The 16788-nt window shown below is 37.2% G+C and overlaps 1 long non-coding RNA gene across 1 annotated transcript; it reads right to left on the reverse strand.

The window, feature by feature from the left end:
• Window positions 1–1206: 1206 nt before the first annotated feature.
• On the reverse strand, window positions 1207–14243 carry LOC142642026 (uncharacterized). The gene is made up of 4 exons (XR_012845571.1): window positions 14010–14243; window positions 11923–12110; window positions 1563–1814; window positions 1207–1469 (listed from the first exon to the last, which is right to left on the reverse strand). It is a non-coding gene; the product is annotated as an uncharacterized LOC142642026 (long non-coding RNA).
• Window positions 14244–16788: the final 2545 nt, after the last annotated feature.

Raw genomic sequence — 16788 nt, forward strand, 5'->3', positions numbered from 1 at the left:
TTCAAGAGGGTGGCAGATGGGACAAGTATCCAAATTGGTGATTTGTGCTACACATGGAAGATGCAGAGAAGAAGAAGAAGAATGATATAAAAGAATGAAAAAGGCATTAGAGAATGGATCGAACAGAAAAAGAAGGAAAAAAGCATTGTACACAGGAGCTTCAATTGTAATCTTTTGTTTGAGGAAAGAAAGGCAATACAAGTGATCATCGGCTTACGTCCGAGGAGAATTTCTGTTATTTTTATCCATTGATTGCGTAGATAGTGGCGATCTAGCTCACCTATTTGTTGTCTAACATCCATCAAACCTAGGTTTCAAGCCCATACTCTACAAATTTCATTGTATAAGGCTTTTTGGGCCTGAACCCATCACTTGATTGGGTCTGGGTACAAATTGTGCACTTACATATATATATATAAAATAATGTGTATAATTGTAGGTTTTCAAAAGATTATACGGCACAATACGTCAACTAAAAGTGAAGCAGATACAAATTTATTTATTTATTTATACTAAGCTATGGTTTATATATATATATATATATATATATATATATATATATATATATATATATATATATATATTATAGATTATAGGTAAGATATCTTTTTCAACTAAGGAAGAGAATGATAATTTTTTTTTTTTAAGTAGCTACAATAAGCTAAAAATGAATTATATGATTCACTTGGATTTTATCCATGTTGGCGAGGATCATAAACTTTTATACAGTAGATTTTATATCCGTAAGTAAATTTATCAAAGCTTGTTTTGATTAGATATTGTTACCACTTATGTAAAGATGCACATAACACATTAGTCATGACATATGGGCGTGGTTTGCTAAGTTGTTAATATTTGTTAACTAAACAAACCTGTCATTGAATGTTCAAAAAAAAACTTTTAATGGAAGCTTTCAATAGGAAGTACCGACATAATTGTCAAATCGTGAATCGTATCGTGAATCGTTTTTTCATTTTTATGTATTGTGTATCATATCGTATCGTGTATCGTAAGATACACAAACACTTTATAAAATTTATGCAACATTATACATGTACATATATTTATTATAAAATTGAAACATATGCAAATAATGACTACTTTAATTATCACTTATGTTATAATATTTCACCAAGCTAACCAAATAAACCAAATGAAAATATATTTTTAACATCCATATCCAAAAGATAAAAATATCCATATCCAAATTCATTAGAGTTCAAAGTCACTACATATTGTATTAGTCAAAATACTTTTTTTCCTAATCATATTCGTCATTGCCTAATCAAAATCATCTCCATAGTCCAAGTCAATGAAGTTATCATCTTCATTATCTTGCAAAATCATTTCTTCATTGACATCTTCTTGTACATCTTCTTCATCATCTCCAACATCCACTATCTCTTCTGGTTCTTCAACTTCAATAACTTTTTCTTTACTTTTCTTTTTGGCATTCAAATTTCGTGGACCTATAAAAATAATAACAAAAAATATATATTGTCAAAATTAGCATTTTATTCATAATATAGAAAAGAAAATTTCAATTTAATATAAATCTATACCTTTCTTTCTTTTTCTACTACATCCTTTCTTATTAACTTCAAAACATTCATGAATGTCCATCCATGAAGTATCTTCTGGCAAGCAAGATTCTTCCTTTTAGTAATCCATTCATCATCAGATTCCATATCCAATAGACAAATTGGATCATATGAGTCACCATTCTCTTCTCTCTTTATTTGTCTTGATGATGCGAAGAAAATCAGTAGACTAGATGCTTCGAGCTTCAAAAGGTTAGTGATTGTATTGAGGGCCTGAAAAAGAAAAAACAAGTGACCAAAGATGACCAGGATGGACTGGCCAAGAACCCTCCAATGCCAAAGTTAGTTTCTCTCTCAAGTTCTAGAGTTCTAACTTTTTTGAAATTGTAAAAAACCTCCCTTTATCTGGTCTAAAGGGGTGTTTATATAGTGCGCCCTAGAAACAGTTATTGAATTTGTAACTTCCCCTATATTTTAGGAGGTTCGAGGATTCAAGAATAACTTCCACAACTGCCATGGGAGTTATGTCTTTTTGTATAACTGTCATTGGAAGTTAAGTATTTAATGAGTTGTAGAAATGAGCTTGGATCTTCCTCATGCCTTGGAAAAATGGCATGTGGTTCCATCACCAGCTTTCGTAGGAAAATCCAGGAGTTTCCAAAGTGTTGAGGGGTCATCTAGGAGCTTTCCAGATGGACAACCCTCATTCCCACGGACGGTCGTCCTGTTATGGATGACCCCCATATGAGGCACATTCCTTCCGCTCTGGACACCTTAAGGACGAGTTGGAGTTAGATTTTTAGTTCACCATCACTTGCCCCCTTGTCCAAAGGTCGTCCAGAGCATTGGAGGATCTACAGTTGTTCTTTGGACGCGTGTCTCCATGTTAGTAATCATATGTTATTCCATGTGTCACAATCTCAATGGTTGAATCTTATTGTCTCAGATTGTGCCACGCGTCATAATTTCATTGGCGATTTTTCACGTCAATTTGAGTTTTCAAGGAAAATGCCACGTGGCGCTTCTTGGTTGGTCAAGTCATTTCAGATACCATTTTTCAACACCTATAAATAGTGGAATTCCTCTCGTACCCTTTGCATTTCTCAAATTTTCTTCTTTGACATCCCTCGTCCATCGCCTCATCTAAAAGTATTCCAGCGTCCTTAGTATTCCTTCGTCTAGAGCCAGGTAATCTCCTCATCCCCTTTTTTAGGTTCTCCTTCAAATTTCGGCATGTCTGAGGTTGTTGTTTTCTCGTCTAGCGATAGCGTAGAGAAAGCTATAGACGAGTATCGTGACTCCAGTTATAGTGGTTCTAGTAGCGATAGCAACAGTAGTAGTAGTGGGGATACCGAGGAATACACGTCTGGGGTCCCTGGGATTCCTTTAGAGGTCTTTCAAGAACACCTTAGGACAAGGGCAACCTCTGGGTCTCTAGCTGGCAGTTCAACAAGTGTTCCTCCGTTCGATCCTGTAGAAGAGGTAGAGACCATATATAGTTGTGTTGTAGGTATCCTTTCCAAGACGGAAGATAAGAGATTAACTACCCTTAGGAGCTGGTACCAAATCCCTGATGAGCTTAACCCTAGGTTAGCCGTCCATGGGGAATGGTGCTACCAGCCTTGTTTTGGGATTGACATTTATAAGGCCTATCTTCTAGGAGGTCTTAGGTTACCTTTGAATGCCTACGCTAGAGAATTACTTACTAGGTTAGTTTTAGGAGTTTGACAATTTAACCCTAATGCGTGGAGACTCGTCGTCTCTATGCAAATATTGTGGAGGGAAGTGTCTGAAGGGAACCGTCCTCTTATTGTGGATGAGTTCCTTTACTGTTACAAGCCCTCGGAAATTAACCAATCCCTTTATTTTACCAATTCACAGCCAAAAAGGAGAGATTGTAGGTTAATTAAACCCTTGGTCACCTCAGATAGGAACTGGAAGACGGAGTTTTTCTTCGCCTCTGATTTTTGGGCTGGACATCCTGTCGAGGTTGACAGGAATCCTTTTGCCCCTTATATTGTAGAGTTAGGGAACCTTCATCTTGAAGGTATGCCTTTTATGTTTATTTTATCATCAATATTTTCTTATTTCGTTCCTGCAGTCGTCTAACAATTTTTCATTCTTTTCTTTTCTTTCTTTTTTTTAGGTGTTAAATGTCCATCTTTGAACAAGTTTTACCTTGACCGCGTCCATAAGGCTCGTCTATATACTGACAGGGCTTTCCATTCTTTAGTCAGTCTTCAACGTCTTACCATTTGGGGATTTGGTCCTGAGCCATCCAAAGAAGCTTTATCTCACGAACTCACTATTCGCAGGAGTAAGTTTTTTATCCCTTTTTAAAAAAAAAAAAAAAAAGGTTCATACTTTTATCACCTCTTGGATGACTAAGTCTTTTCCTTAAGGGATGGCAACCATGAAAGAGATCAAAAGCAAGGAAGTTGTGGACAAGGCAAGCAAGCAGGAGGTTGAAAATCAGCCTCGTCCAACTGTTGGTGATAAGAGAAATCTATCAAAAGCTATCAACTTGGAGAATCTCCCCAGTCGTCGTAAGGAAAAGAGGGCAAAACACAGGTTGTCCAGGGCTGGGGTTGTTACACCTGGTCTTCCTATTCCCCCTCCATCTCAGCCGCCGTCCATTCAAATCCAGGATGTAGATTCATTTGAGCCTGCTCACACCCCATCGTCCAAAATCACTGCGCCTACCTTGTCCTAGCCTCCCTAGAAGGTCCCTACGAACATCGTCGAAAATGAGGATTTGGCTTGGGAGAGATTTGAGAAGGCCGTGATTGGCAAGGACGTGGCTACATGCTATGACATGTCCTTGAGAGAATTTGACCACTCAAGTGTTCATGATCTTTTTAAGGTAATTAAAAAAAAAAACGTCTTCTCCTTTTTTATCTCATCTGTGTTGTCACAGCATCATACGCTTTACTTATTTGTTTTAACAAAAATTTCTTATTACTCATGCAGGCTATGTCGAAGTTCATCGCCGCATCCAGACAGACTACGAAGCTGGACAAAACAAGAATCTTACTAGAAAAAATGATCAAGGAAGTTAAGGACGACTGCAAGGGTTGGGTTGAAATAGCAGCCAAGGCTAAGGACGAGACTAAGGGGCTACGAAACCTCGTCGAAGAGCTGAAAGCTAATATTGTAGAAAAGGACACTTATCTTGATCACCTCCAGAAAAAAACTGACGAGCTGAGCAGTTTTCTTGAAAAAGCCAAAGAAGGTGCAGTGGAGGAGTTCAAAACTTCTAAGCAACTGACTGACTTGCTAGACGCCAATTATGCAGTTGGGTTTGAAGATTTTCGTATGGATGCTAAGGAGAAGTTTCCTGACGTTGACTTCAGCTCCATTAAACTTCAACTTGGCGGCGCTGCTAGCTCTTTCCTTCAGACGAGTTCTGAAGATGTCAACATTGAAGACGACGCCACAACCAAGCCAGCCCAGGACGAGTCTAAGACCGGAGAAGATTCATCAGCAAAAGCATGAAAATTTGACCAGTTTACTACTTTTCTCTTCTTCTTTTTTTATGAGGTCCATTGTTTTAGAACCATTTTAAGATTTATTTGAGTATATTTCACTCGTCCAGAGTACTTTGGATGAGTTTCCAAACAATTGCCTTTTGAGACTTTTACTTTGTAAGGTTTTTTGGAAGGTGGTCGTCTACCTTTTTTAAACTGCTTTTACTTTGTAAGGGCTTTTGGACAGTGGTCGTCTACCCTTTTTGAACTTTGTTTACTGAATGCCTATTTTTATCCATTATTGACTGTTATTGCATGGATGAGTTCACTCATTTCTTTTTACGTTCAACATACTTGTTATTCTTTAATTTTTCAAGTGTAGCTCGTCCTATAAATGACTGGTTTTCTAGTTCTTTCTCTCGTCCATAGGTTGGACGGTTTACCTCCGTCTTTAGACGAGACGTCTCCAGCATTCAACTCGTCCAGGATGTTGGATAGCCTTGTCTAGGTACGTCCATCCATGGGTTTGAATATTTATATTTTTATATGGATGCCTTCCTTCATCCATTTCCTGGGCGTTCATGCTTGAGGTTAGGTTTAATTTCATCTTTTAGACGAGTATAAACTTTCTCGTCCATGAATTAGACGAGCATGCCTTAGCATATTTTTTCTTGCTTTATCCTTACTTTGAGGAAAGCTTATAAACATTGTTTTATCCTTACTTTGAGGAAAACTTATAAACGTTACATCCCCGCGTCCAGAGATTTTCGTTCATCATAGGCCTTAGCCTTCTTGTGGGAGAAATTATGGAAATTAGATTCATGCACTAAACACATTAAAAATCCAAACCATATTTATTACATTAATATCGTCCACAAATATGGCACACGCTTAGAAGTTAGCGCGTTAAGAAATTAAAATACTTATACAAGTACACAACCTCGTCTTTCACAAATTTGCCTGTAGACGGTGCAAAAGTTTAGGAACTAGTGCATTTTTATTTTTAAAATACGTAATCGTAGTAGTAAAAACACGTAATAATAGTAAACATGAGTAAACATGTAGACCATAGTTGTAACCTCGTCCATAACTCTCATCCAAGCTCACCCTTTATTGATAGTACCTCCTTAGATGCTCTACGTTCCAAGGATGTTCTAGCTTTCGTCCATCTAGAGCTTCCAAGTAGTACGACCCCTACCTTTTCCCAATTGGGTCCTAATTTTCCATGAGCTGGGTTCTTGGTTGTCAAGGACACCCTTTTAAGGACGAGGTCCCGAATGTTGAAACGCCTAGGTTTTACCACGGCATCATATTGCCTAGCCATAAGATTTTTGTATCTTGTTGTCCTTTGCTCTACATCCATCCTTACCTCATTAATGAGATTGAGGTCAAGACGAAGTTGTTCTTCATTTTCTTTCTCCTGGTACTTCATTACTCTATGATTAGCCATATGAACTTCCGCAGGTATAACTGCTTCACTTCCATAGGCTAGCTTAAAAGGGGTTTCTCCTGTCGAGGTCCTCATAGTCGTCTTGTAGGCCCAAAGAATACCTAGTAACTCGTCCAGTAATACCTCCTTTGCCTCCTCGAGCCGAGTCTTGATGATTTTCAACAAGGATCGGTTTGCTACTTCTGCATGTCCGTTTGCTTGTGGGTGAGAGGGTGAGGAATAGTGATTCTTGATTCCAAATTGCTCACAAAAGTTTCTGAAAGGTGTGTTGTCAAACTGTCGTCCATTATCAGATACTACTACTCTAGTTACCCTAAACCTACATACAATGTTCTTCCAAACAAAGTTTTTAACATTTTGCTGAGGTATTTTTGCGAGAGGTTCGGCCTTCATCTACTTGGTAAAGTAGTCGATCTCTACTACTAGAAATTTCTTCTATCTGGTTCCTAGTGGGAAGGGACCTAGAATATCCAGTCCCCTTTGCGCAAAGGGCTATGGGGCCATCATTGGGGTCTAGTATTTCAAAGGTCGTTTAGGAATGTTGCGGAAGCGCTGACACTGGTCACACACTTTGACATAAGCTTTAGCATCTGCTTGAATAGTTGGCCAGTAGTAGCCTACCCGGACGACCTTATGGACTAGTGACCTTACTCCCGAGTGATTTCCACATGCTCCTTCATAGACTTCCCTCAGTACATAGTTTGACTCATCTGGAGTTAGGCACTTTAAGTAAGGTTGAGAAAAACCTTGTTTGTATAATACTTCGTCAATGAGGACGTATTTGGCAGCCTTGACCCTCAACTTCCTAGCCTCCTCCTTGTCTTTTGGAAGCCTTCCATCCTTGAGATAGGTTATTATTGGACTCATCCAATTTTCTCCCCCCCTATCTGCTGTATCTCTGAAAGGTCTATGCTCGGCATGTATTTGATTGTGTCATACTCATCCATAATTCCTCCTACCAAAGCTGCTCGCACCAAGGCATCTGCTTCCATGTTTTCCTCCCTCGGGAGTTGAACAAATCTGGCGTCTTTAAACTTTTGGACAAACCGCTTCACTTTGTTGAGGTATTTCTTCATTCGATCTTCCTTAGCTTCACACATCTCATTCACTTGATTAATAACTAGTTGAGAGTCTCCCTTGACTATTATTGACTCCGCCCCTAAAGACTTAGCCAATTCCAGTCCTTTGAGGAGTGCTTCATATTCAGCTTCGTTGTTGGTAGTTTGGTATTGTAGATGGGCTGCGTATTCCAACTTGTCACCCTCTGGGGACTTTAGTATGACTCCAATCCCCCCTGCGTATAACGTGGATGAGCCATCTACACTAATAACCTACCTTTAAGTCTGTACGTCTAGCTCGTCCTGACCGAGAGTGAACTCCGCAATGAAGTTTACCAATGCTTATGCTTTTATCGTGCTCCTTGGTTGGTACCTGACATCGAACTCACTAAGCTCTACAGCCCATTGAATTAATTGTCCTATGGCTTCCAACTTGTTCATTGCCTTTTTTAGGGGATGATCTATTAGGACGTTGTTAACATGAGCTTGAAAATAATGTCTTAGTTTCCTAGAAGCTGTGATCAAAGCAAATGCTAGCTTCTCTATCATTGGATATCATCCTTCCGTTCCTCTCAGCGCCCTACTCATATAATAAACTAGCTTCTGAACCACCTTTCTTCTCTAATTAGTGCCAAGCTTACTGCATGTGGGGACACCACCAAGTACAAATATTACTCTTCACCATGTACGGACGGACTTAGTAGAGGTGCCATGTGAGGTAAGCCTTGAGGTCTTGGAAGGCCTTCTGACACTCGTCCGTCCACTTGAATACTTTTCAAAGAATCTTAAAAAATGACAAACATTTGTCAGTAGCTTTCAAGACGAACCTGTTAAGGGCGGTGACTCATCCAGTGAGAGATTGGACTTCTTTGACATTCTTCGGTGGCTCCATATTCAGTATCGCTTGGATTTTGTCGAGATTCACCTCAATTCCTCTATGTGAAACCGTGAACCCTAGAAACTTCCCCAACAAAACTTCGAAAGCACACTTGCTTGGATTCAACTTCATGTTATACCACCTAAGTGTATCAAAGGTTTCTTGAAGGTCGTCCAAATGCTTCTCCTCGTCCAAACTCTTTACCAGCATGTTATCTACGTAAACCTCCACATTTCTTTCGATTTGTGGATGGAACATGTGGTTAACAAGTTTTTGGTAAGTTGCCCCTGCGTTCTTTAAACCAAAAGGCATTACCTTGTAGTAGAATAATCCTTGGCTAGTAATGAAGGAAGTCTTCTCTTGATCCACCTCGTCCATCCTTATTTGGTTATAGCCTAAAAAGGCATCCATAAAACTCAGCAACTTATGACCCGCTGTCGAATCCACCAATTAGTCAATGCATGGCAGTGGATAACTATCTTTGGGGCAATCCTTGATTAAATCAGTAACGTTCACACACATCCTCCACTTGCCATTGGCCATCTTGACCATAACCACATTAGCCAACCAGTCTGGATAATAGACTTCCCGAATAAATTTTGCCATGAGCAACTTTTGAACTTCTTCTTTGATGGCCTCATCTCGTTCAGGAGCAAAACCTCTTTTCTTTGGTCGTACAGTCTTGGAGGAAGGATACACGTTTAGACGATGGGTAATGACGCTTGGGTTGACACTTGGCATGTCCTCGTGACTCCATGCGAACACGTTAAGACTTTTCTTCAAAAACTAGATCAATGTCTGCTTTATCTTCTTTTTCATACTCGCCCCGATTCTAGTAAACTTTTCGGGATGATTCTCATCCAAAGGAATGTCTACAGTGGGCTTTACAGTAATTCTAGTACTTCGGTGGGCTCTGCAGTAATTCTTCTCTTGTCTATATTCATCGTCTACACATGCTCGTCCATCTCTAGCATGGCCAAATAGCATTCTCTAGCGGCTAATTGATCTCCTTGTACTTGGCCCACTCCATACTCAGTCGGGAACTTGACAGACAAATGGTAGGTAGAAGTCACCGCCTTCCAGCTATTTAAAGTCAACCTCCCAATGACTGAGCTGTTGAGGTTCCCCCCTATAATAACTCTTATTTCACCAAGTGGGGGTCGTGACGATTCCTCCACTTTTGCTTTCAACTTCTCGTCCTTGTGGTCTCGTTCAAGAAAGTTCCTCAACTTTCCTTGCTTGATGAGATTCTCTATCTGCTATTTCAAATCAAAACACTCGTCCATGTCATGCCCATGGTCATTGTGAAAGCGGCAATACTTGTTCCTATTGTGCTTGTTGGGATCTCCTTTCATTTTTTCTGGCTATTTCAAAGACGGGTCATCCTTGATTTGCATAAGCACTTGCTCAAGTGGCGTATTCAAGGGAGTGTAGTGCTGATTCCTTGCTGAAGAGCTTGCCTTCTTGCTATCCCTATCTTTTTTCTCTCCAACCTGAGCCTTCTTTGGATGAGGACCTTGCTCAGGATGACGCGGGAGATCTGTTTCCATATGCTCTGCTCTCTTCCTTTTCTTGGCTATGATTGTATCCTCCGCATTCATGAAATTTTTGGGTTGAATGGACTAGTTTAGCCATGGTTTGTGGCTCTTACTTGTAAAGCTTATGAATGAACAAATCAAAGTTGACCCCATTATGGAAGGCGGCCAACAGCAACTTGTCGTCCATCTCGTCCACCGTCAAGGCTTCTTTATTGAACCGGGTAATGAAGGACCACAAACTCTCATTTTCCCCCAGTTATATAGTTAGCAAACAAGAAGAGGAACGCTTGTGATGTTATCCTCCAATAAAATTGTTGATAAACAACTTACTCAACTCCTCAAATGAGCCCACAATGTTTGGGGGTATCTTGCTAAACCACACTCACATTGGTCCTTTGAGAGTGGTGGGGAATGCCCTGCACATAATCTTGTTCAGAACCCCTTGAAGGTGCATGGTAGTCTTGAAGGTGGTGATATGATCACACTGGTCACGAGTTCCATCGTATGAGTCCAAGGAAGGCATCTTGAACTTTGGGGGTAAGGGATGACTATTGATGGAAGCCGTGAAAGGTGAGTCCGTTCGGTGAACTAAGTCATCCATGGGGTTTGCTCTTCTCATGTTTTCCCTCATTTCGTCCATAGCTTTTCTCATCTGGTCCATCTTCCTCTCCAAGTGTGGTACTCTTCTTGAAGTAGTACCCCTTGACTGATTCTCAAGCTTAGTGTTTTCTCCTCTACCTTCTTGACTCTGGACTTGCCCTTCCACGTGTCTTTCATGGTGCTGCCTTCTTAGATTAATCTCCCTATTCAACTCTTGGTTCTGATGGGTTAGTTCCGCCATGGCGGCAGCAATGGACTGTATATATTGAATGGAAGGCGGTTACATGACAGGTGCTGACTAATGATCACGGTGGGGATTGCTAAAAGCATCCCTACTCTCCTTATGGTCTAGGCTGGTAGCCTTTGATCTTGTCTGAACCATACAACATTTTTTTTCGGGGAAAGACAATTGTTAACATCAGTAATCGAATTGAGACTTCTTTTCCCCACAGACAGAGCCAACTGATGATGCGAAGAAAATCAGTAGACTGGATGTTTCGGACTTCAAAGGACTAATGATTGTTTTAAGGGCCTGAAAAAGAAAGAACAAGTGATCAAAGGTGATCGAGGTGGACCAGCCAAGAACCCTTCAATGCCAAAATTAGTTTCTCTCTCAAGTTTCGGAGTTCCAACTTTTTTGGAATTGTAAAAAAGCTCCCTTTGTCTGGTTTAAAAGGGTGTTTATATAGTGCGCCCTAGAAACGGTTATTGAATTTGTAACTTTCCCTATATTTTAGGAGGTTCGGGGGTTCAAGAATAACTTTCACAACCGCCATGGGAGTTATGTCTTTTTGTATAACTGTCATTGGAAGTTAAGTATTTAATGAGTTGTAGAAATGAGCTTAGATCTTCCTCATGCCTTAGAAAAATGGCATGTGGTTCCATCGCCATCTTTCATAGGCAAATCCACATTTGGGAGTTTCCAAAGTGTCGGGGTGGTCGTCCAGGAGCTTTCCAGATGGACAACCCTCATTCCCATAGACGACACCAACTAATGATGCGAAGAAAATCACTAGCCCTTTGAAGTCGAAAGCATCCAATCTACTGATTTTCTTCGCATCATCATGTCTCAACTCCAAATTAATATTATAGTTTACAAATACCAAAGCATTCACTCTTTGTTGCTCAAGACGATTTCTTTTTTTGGTGTGTACATGATCAAAAGTACTCTAATTTCTTTCACATCCCATTGTACTACAAGTTAGACTTAAGACACATATAACTAAGTTTTGAAGATCTTTGCAATGTACTCCATAACTTTCCCACCACAATACTATATTGCCAACAAAAGAAATTGTAAAGGGTTACAATATAATTACGATAACAACAAATAAAAAGCTACATTAAGATAATGATGATAATCAATAATAATGATAATAAATAGCACTTACCTGGCTGCTTCTTTGTTCTTGTAAGTATAGCCATTTCTATTCCAAACAAACCCTCAGCTTTATCAAATTTCTCCAATTGTAGATCAATCCTACATCTCTCCAAAGTTGTAGGACACGTCCTTTCAATCACTTCATAAAGTCTAACTCTCACTTCTTCACTTGCAACAAAGTTGGGATCATAATGAAACCTATCACAATTTTGTATCTTATAAATAAATATGCATACAAAATATAAAGATTAAAATTAAAATATATAACAATTCAAATAACAAACTTAATTAGGATTAAGAAAATAAGCTGCTGCATGTAGAGGCCTATTAAGTTGAAGCTCCCATCTTGTTTTAATAATTCTCAATATAGGTCTATATCTCCTTTGCACATTATTAAAATTTTTCCAAATTTACTCTTTTGCTCTATCCATAGCTTCATATATGTAGCCCATTGCTGGTTTTGCATCACCATCTGCAAGCCTTAAAACTTTTACTAAAGGGATCACACATTTCAAGCAAAATTTAATAGTAGGCCAAAACTTTGGATCACTCAAGATAATTAATTCGACATTAATGACATCACTTTTCTTTGCATAGGGACTCTTAGCCCATTCCTCAAGTACAAACATAGACCTTAATCCAATTTTTTGTTGATATATACTCTTCAAAGTTAAGTAGGCAGTGGCAAAACTTGTGACACCTTGTCTTGCCAATTCCCTCCCTTTTGTATATTTTCTCATCAAATCAAGCACCCAAATATGACAGTAAATAAAAACAATGATCTTCTTTGCTTTTGTTATATAGTATTTGCATGCACAGGTAAATCACCAATGTCATGAAGCATCAAATCAATACAGTAGACAGCACAAGGATTCCAAAAGATCTTACTTTTTTTTTCCATTAATTTTTCACTAGCTAAAACATAAGCCAAGGCATTATCTGTCATTACTTGTACCACATTCTCCTCTCCAATTTCTTGCACCAAAGAATCAAGCAATTGAAATAAATTTTCAGCATTCTTGGAAATATAGGAGGTGTCAATAGATTTAAGAAAAACTGTTCCTTTTGAACTATTGACAAGATAGACCTCTCTCTATTATCCGTCCATCCATCTGACATCAAAGTGCAACCATTTTTTTCCACTCATTTTTATACTTATTTAATGTGAAGTGCATATTTTCTACCTCTTTTTTCAAGAAAGTCACCATTGTTTCATGATAAGTAGGGAGTTTCAATCCCTTGCCATAATTAGCAACTGAATCCATCATTTTTTTAAACAAATGGCTCTTAGCTAAATGAAAAGGTATAGCATGAGCATAAAAAAAATCTACAAATAGCCAAACAAGTTACAGTACGATCTTTCACCAAGGAAGGTAAAGTCACTTGTTTAGAATTTGATCTTCCTTTTAAGTATGCATCCATGGTTCCTTCTTTTGTATTATCACCACCAATCTTTTGTAATTCATCTTCTTGAAGACATTCAACATCAAACTCATCATCAAGTTGCTCTTTTTTTTTTTAATGTTTTCCAAATGCTTGGCAAAATAATTTTTAACATCTTCGGGCACCTTCAAGCACGGTTTAACATCCTTATGTGTATGTGCCAAATGGTTTTTCATTCTTATAACTCCACCCTAATATCCATTTGAGCAATAATTACATTTAAGCTTAAGCCTACTTGTCTTATCATCATTAATACATACACAATAATCCCAAGTGGGATCTTTCTCCTTATTTCTTGTCCTCCTATCACCCATTTTTTTTATATACCAAAAAACAAATATGAACACATGAATTTATAGTCAATCAACAACTTTTATGTACACAAATTAAGCATCACAGCCACACTATCACAGATTCACAGTATCAATATTAACATTACAAAATACATATATAAATATAAAATATTTATACATAAACACTCATATACATACATTGATACATATTCAGTTATACTAAACTAATTTTTTATAAGCCACTTGGTTATATTAAACTAAATTAACTAATATAATAGGTTAATAACAATAAATAATTACAATAATTTTTTAGTATAAAGAATTAATCAAAAAAATTTATTAAGAAAAAAGAAAAACTAACCTTACACACACAGTGGACTGGACGTGAGGCAGCACTTGTTGTTGTTGTCTTGCTCTTGTAGCATGTGGGAGTGTGAGAATTTTGGGTTAGGAAAAGGAATGGAAGAAAAAGACAAGGTTGTGGTCCTTGTGGAGCTTGTGGTCCCTTGATGAGAGATCTCTTCAAATTTAATGATCAAAACGCGAAAAGGATGAAAACAAGGAGAGAGGAAGCCAAAGGGTTTTGGGAAAGTTGAGAACTTGAGATACAGAGGAAAATATCAGAATAAAAAACGTGTGGGTGACTGGTGTGGCTGTGTGGTGTGGGTAAATCAATTTAATTGTGGTTCAAATTTTTTAGGGCTAAAGAAAATAAATAAATAAAATAATTTAAGAAGGCTTTTCTATTGGGCCAAACCACCAAAATAGCCCAACTTGCTTTTATAAAAAAAAAAAAAAATGGAAAAAATGCTTTAGGCTAAACTTGAAAACGTTTGGGCTGAAATTTTGGTTAAAAAAGCCTATTAAGCCAATTGTTCATGTATTGTCCGATACACACAATACGTATATGATACATACAACTGTATCGTCTGATTCATAAGCACCTACGATATGTATCAACGATACAACACTTTTTTCATACGATACGATACATATTGTGTATCGTACGATACTGACAACTATGTGGTAGGAACCTAATTTTAACTTAAAAAAGGTAATTGTCAACAACGTGTCATTTTTAGTGGGGGCGTCACTCATGATGTAGCTAGGGTAAGGGTATTAGAGTAAACCACTTATTCAGAACGACATCATTCCAGTTTTACCCCATGAACATGAACGATCCCATTCATTATTTTCCAAATTACAGAACCACCAATTGTTCAATATGCTTACTTGTGCGATTGTAAATGATTAAAAAAAAGTTATAAGTCTATATAATTAGTACTTGACAAAAAGTGTCTATTACTCACAATCACACAAATTAATGTGTAATTTTTTATCATTGAAACATACTGTGAAACTGAATGTGCAATGTCCTTAAGAAGTTAAAATTATTCTAAACCCTAAAACCAAAATTATAAGTAAAAACAAAAACAAAAGCCAAAGAAATAAATTTTAAGAAAAAAAAAGTTTATTTCTTTCTTTCTTTAGAACATTCACAACAAAACTTCTAAAAAATATAGTTTTTAACAACTTAAAATGTCATTTAATCTATTTTAACAACTCACTTTACAATACACTCAACATTAAATGTTCTATTTTAGCATCCAATACATTAAAATAATATTAAAAAAAACAATAAAATAATATATCCTACAAAATAAACACTACAAAAAACTATAAAGAGAAAAAAGGACAACAATTTGGGGGTATTTTTAGTGTGTTGGTGCTAAACTAAATTATTAGTTATTTTGATTACTTTATTGTGAATGCTCTTAGTGGGGCGTCACTCAATCTTATATCTTTCTCTCTCTTTTTTTCCTTGACATGGGCTAAACTTATGAGAGATAAAAAAAAAAAGAAAAAAAAAAAGAAAAAAAGGTTAAAGAAAAAAAATTACAAGGAAAGATGAAAACTTTTTTTTATTATTTATTTTGGAAAATTGAAAGAAAGAAACTAAGGGGCAGTTGGGTATGACATTTTAAGCAACATTTTTCAGTTTTTAAACAACATTACATGTATTTTCACACACTTTTTCACCTACACATAATTTCGAAAAATACAAACAATGTTAAATAACGGAGACTTAAGTTTTGCTTTTGAAATAAGGTTAAAATTGGCTCAACTCTTATGCGGCTTTTTACTTTTAATATATATATATATATATATATATATATATATATATATATATATATATATATTCTTGCACGCATCCCACAAAAAGAAGCTTTTTTTTTATTTTTTTATTTTAGCATAAGTAGCTGAGTAGCTTGATCCCAAGCAGGTCCCCATTTTTATGGTTTGGTGAAAAAGTAAAATCTAATTAACTGCTTGTGGGTCTTATTATGATTTTTGTTTAAAAAGTCAAGGTCCTTTTGCTATAGTATTTTTAGCAAAAAAATAAATTAGTTAATTTTATTTAATTTAAGAAAAAAATAGACATGTTATTCTCAGACAAACAGTAAAAAAGATCTACCTAAATAAAGTCAAACAATTTCAATTTTACCATATGTCATATATTATAGATGTAAGTGCACAATTACACCTAGACCCAAAAATACACGTGGGCTCAGGCCCAATAAGCCTTAGACAATTAAATTTGTAGAGTGTGAGTTCGCAACCTAGTTTAGTGGTGCTCGAAACTTGATGAACAGGCTAGAATGTTACAGTACTTACAAACAATGGATAAATAGGGCAAAATGAACCTCCTCGGGCGTAGGCCGAGGACAATTTGTATATTATTTCTCTTTTTCCTTTTAAAGGTTACAATCCTTAGTCTTTCTCTAGTTCTTTTTTCTTTACAAAAAGGCCTCTTCCCTCTCTTCTACCCCCTTCTCTTCTTAAATACTTCCTTTACTTCTCCTTTTATCCACGTGTCAACCAAAATCTCCTTCCACCACCTTCTTGAAATCTTTAAATACTAGCTAGAAGGCTGAATTCTACTGTTCAAGGGTCACTTCCCCATTAATGCGGCCAGGGAGGTAGGTGTAGGGTCTTTAATATGGAGGCAGCAGCCATTTTCTGAGATATTTCTCTTACATCGCCATGTCTAGAGGGTATTTGGATCCCCTCTTTAACCTACGGTCTTTCCAGAACTCTATCTTGATCTTTCTAGTGAACTTCCAAGTAATCATGGGTCT

The sequence above is a fragment of the Castanea sativa genome, chromosome 7 (assembly GCF_040712315.1).
Source record: "Castanea sativa cultivar Marrone di Chiusa Pesio chromosome 7, ASM4071231v1".
Taxonomy (NCBI): Eukaryota; Viridiplantae; Streptophyta; class Magnoliopsida; order Fagales; family Fagaceae; genus Castanea; species Castanea sativa.